We start from the raw sequence: 4463 nt of genomic DNA, 5'->3' as shown, positions 1-4463 counted from the left end.
TGCCTCTTCGTCGGCATCCACCGACGCCCGTGGCCGAGCCACATTCCGGAGATAGGCAGGCAGGCGCTGTCGCTGTGACAGCAGCCCCCCTCGGCAGTCCAGGCGGCCCTTCCGGCCCTGTTCCGTCGTCTTCAGCGTAGCAGCAACACATCGGCTGCAGACGCCAGGCAACTTCGTTCTGACGGGCGGCCCTCGACCAGACAGCAGACGAGCGCTCCCGGTATCATCGACGGCACGTCCGTAGCAGTTCGAGGCAGCGTCCTCGCTCTCGGCGCGTGTTCTGCCTCCCGGCCCAGCGAGTGTCAGCAGCGTTCTTGGCTCGACGTTAGCGCTGCCACCGCAGAATTCATCGCGGCAACAGCGCAGCGGCCGCAGCAAACGAGCAGCGACCAGACCTCGGCAGTCGACCCGTCCACCAGCGTGCGGCCTACCGTCAGCGTCTTCAGGCAGCGGTCAGCCCGAGCAGCAGGCTACGTGGAGGCACACCTCAGCCGGTCTTCCTGTTCTGTGAGCTGCAGTGCTCGGGGGCAGGTCATCACCCCGAGACCTATCCGGCTACGCCAAGGGCGGTCCTTGGCCGGTATCGTCTCCTATCCCCCTTGTAGCTCCGGGTGGGAATTGCTTTCAGTCTTAGGTAGCATATTAGTTCATTTTCAGCATTTCTGTTTAGCCTTGGCTTCGGCCTAGCTCCCCCGTGAGGTACCTCGAGGGCACTGTGCCCGAGACACGACCACCAGGAGCCAGACCACCTATTTACTTCTGTTGGGTGTGGTTTGCACGTTAGTGTGGTTTGCGTGGTTTGTGAGTGAGATTGAGTGTTATCTTGTATCGCTTACGAATTGTAAAGGCCTCACGACCCTGTTAGAGTTTTTGTAGTAGGCAGCCTTAGTTAGGAAATTTTGGGACTTGGGTAACCTACACGTGTACTCACCTACCTATTGGGTTTTGCGCCAGGGTCCTGTCTGGCCGGGTAGATCATTTGTGTAATTTCCTAGGTTTTTCGGTTTTTAGAATAGGCCTCAAGAAGGTCCTGGGAAGTGTAGGATCGCACTGGTCGGGTTATTCTGGCCTAGACGGTGAGATCCTAACAATTGGTATCAGAGCGAATCTTGAGGAACACCGTCGGTTTGAGCACTTGGACCTACGAAGAAGCTTCATCAACGGCAGTGCAGACGGTCTTCTTTTCGGATTTCCAGAGTGTCAGTGGACTTCTTTTGGTTTTCTAGTCAGTCTATTTTCAGTTATCTAGAGCAGATTTTGGTTTTTTTTTTGGAGTCCCCACGACTTCCGTCTTCGTACGTGTTTAAGGCTTTGCTTGCTCACTTTTAGCAAGTAGAGGGCTGTACATTCCGTACACCCGAGGGCAGCCGAGCTCCCGGTTCGTCACCGAGGCACCAGGAGGGTGCGGTGATTTAGGCTTGTAAAAGCCCGGCCGTGGGCGAAGTGGGAGTGCCGAGGCGCTTAGGAGAAGCGCGGCACTAGACGGGCCAACCCGTCTCCCTTGCCTCTAAACGCGCTACCGGCAGCTAGGGCAGCGGCAGCGTAGGGCATTAGGGCAGGGTCAGTCGGCAGATCAGGTCTTCGGTCAGGGATCAGCCAACAGTTTTAGGAGTCGGACAGCGACTTCTCGCTTGAGAGTGGCAGCGTCAGTTTTTTGGGATTTTAGCTAGGATTCCTTTCTTCGGTAGTCTTTGACATAAAATTGCCCAAAACAATTATGGGCAAATCAAAGAAGCAGTTCAATCCCGACGAGCCTGTCCTTGAGGAGCCCCTCAACGATCAACCTGAGGAAGCTCCAAGCACACAAGCGGGACCAGTTCCCAACTATGCAATGGGCAGAATTTTGAACATTGAAAAAGAGCTGTTGCAAATGAGAAATGATATGAACAAATCCGATCAAGTCCGCAAACGAGAATTGGAAAGACAAAACCGAGAGCGGCAAAATGAGATGGATGAAATTCGCGGTCTTTTGAAGCAGTTAGCGGCCAACCAGAACCCAGGAGGGGAAAGGACCACTCAGGGTCCGAACAAAGGCAAAGGTGTGTTAGGTGCCCCTACCTACCCCACCGATACTGAGATAGACCCGAACAATCTCTCGCACATCGGAACAAGTACGGAAGGGGGCAGACTTTTACATATGGGTCCCCCGCAAGAGCGACAGCCCATTGAGCCCACTAGCGAATATTATAGAACGCCAAGAGTGCAAAGGTTCGCTAGCAGCAGAATGAATCGCACCTATTACGATTCAGAAGGGGAACAGGACGAATCTCCTCTACGTCCTAGAAGAGCGCAACGTCAGCTTCAAGAAGAGAGGCGAACTCCCACCGTTCGTTATGAGTTTCCCAAATTCAATGGGGAGCACTTACGGGAGTGGCTATTCATGGCCGAGAGGTACTTCTTGTGCCATCGTGTACCCCAAGACGAGTGGATTGAAATTGCCACTGCGAACATGACAGGAGAGGCCACAACCCATTATTTGTGGTTCGATCACAAAACGGCAGATCCAACTTGGGAGAAGTACAAGGCGAGTCTCCAATTACAGTTCGGAGATTCAACATTCATCGATTATGATGAGGACCTCAAGAATCTGGTCCAATCCTCAACCGTTGCAGCCTACCAACGTCAATTTGAGAGGTTGGCTAGCATGGTCCAGTGGCCAGAGAAGGCCCTCATCGGAGCGTTCAAAGGCGGCCTCAAAAGCGAAGTGAAGAGAGAATTGAAAATTCACCGCTTCAACAGGCTAGAAGAATGTTTTGCCATGGCCCGTCTCTATGAGGAGCAAATAGAGGAGAAGAGAGCCGAGAAAAAGGCTCATAAGATGGACAAGCAGAGGAGGAGACCTTCCTACTCCTCTGGTTCTCGATTTAGAGGGAAGGAACAAACTCCCTTCCGAAGAGGGAGCGATTATCGGCCACCCCAAGGCCCAAACCCAGGGCAAGGCCGAAAACCACCAACGCGTTACCTCACGCCAAAGCAGATTGAAGAATTCAGACGTAAAGGTCTATGCTACAGATGTGAGGGAAAGTGGGACAAGAACCATCAGTGCCCAACGTATTACAGGGTACAGGTGGTAAGCGATGACGAGTCTAGTTCGTGTAGCGATTCGTCTACTACGCCGTATGAGACCAGCTCGTCCTCATCAGATGAGGAAATAGTTATCAAGAGGCGAGCTAAACAAGCCGAGAAAAAGAAAGAAGTCCGAGTGGAAGAGACTCCCGCCAAAGAAGAAAAGCCAACCGAGGCAGAGTCTCTGCATTCAATGCAAGATCCCAACAAACCCAACTCATTCAGGGTATCTGGGAGGATAAACGGACATAAGGTCTTAATTCTGCTTGATAATGGAGCAACCAAGAACTTCCTAACTGAGGAAGCAGCACGAAGATGCAACATCTCCTTAGAATCAAGCCACCCCCAAACGATAATCGTGGGAGGGGGTATGAGGTTAAAGTGCCATAACGAAGGGAAAGGCATAGAAGTAGTGATCAAGAGAAAACCATTCAAGATCGACTTCTTAGTCATTCCTTTGGATGGAGTAGACCTTATTCTCGGGATGCCATGGTTTTTCGCGCTTGGCATCATATCATGGGATGTGAAGAACTTCAGCATGACCTTCACTCCTGACGGCGACGAAGAGCCCATGACGCTACAGGGCTTGACCAGCACAACTCGTCCCAAGGCTGCACTTCGGGCAATTGAAACCGAGCAGCCCGCGTGTTGGGTGATGGCACTCGCTACTGATGTGCCAGAAAAAGAAGAGCAGAAAGAGATAGTGCCAGAACGAATTCAGCTGGTGCTGAATCAATATGAGGACGTCTTTGAGGAGCCAAAAGGGCTTCCACCGCAGAGATCCTACGACCATAGGATCATAATGACTCAAGGGGCAGAACCGGTTAATGTGCGCCCCTATAGGTATGGATATAACCAGAAGGCTGAAATCGAACGTCTGGTTAAGGAAATGTTGGAAAGCGGCATTGTGCAACCAAGTAGCAGCCCTTTCTCTTCACCGGTCCTACTTGTGAAGAAGAAAGACAATACCTGGCGCTTCTGTGTAGATTACCGCGCCCTGAATGAAGCCACCGTGAAGGATAGACATCCCATACCGGTAATTGATGAGTTATTGGATGAACTAGCCGGAGCAACTATTTTCTCCAAGATCGACTTACGAGCCGGCTATCATCAAATTCGTATGTACGAGGATGACGTCCCCAAGACCGCTTTCAGGACGCATGACGGGCACTACGAGTTCCTCGTCATGCCATTTGGTCTAACTAACGCACCAGCAACGTTTCAGAGGTGCATGAACGACGTCTTCAGACAATACCTCCGCGATTTCATCTTAGTTTTCTTTGATGACATCTTGATTTACAGTCAGTCTGAAGAATCACATCAGAAGCATCTCGCTATTGCCCTTCAGGTACTCAGAGATAACCAATTATACGCCAAGATGTCCAAATGCAGCTTTG

This window comes from Nymphaea colorata, chromosome 3, assembly GCF_008831285.2.
Source record: "Nymphaea colorata isolate Beijing-Zhang1983 chromosome 3, ASM883128v2, whole genome shotgun sequence".
Taxonomy (NCBI): domain Eukaryota; kingdom Viridiplantae; phylum Streptophyta; class Magnoliopsida; order Nymphaeales; family Nymphaeaceae; genus Nymphaea; species Nymphaea colorata.
Note: the sequence above shows the minus strand (reverse complement) of the source record.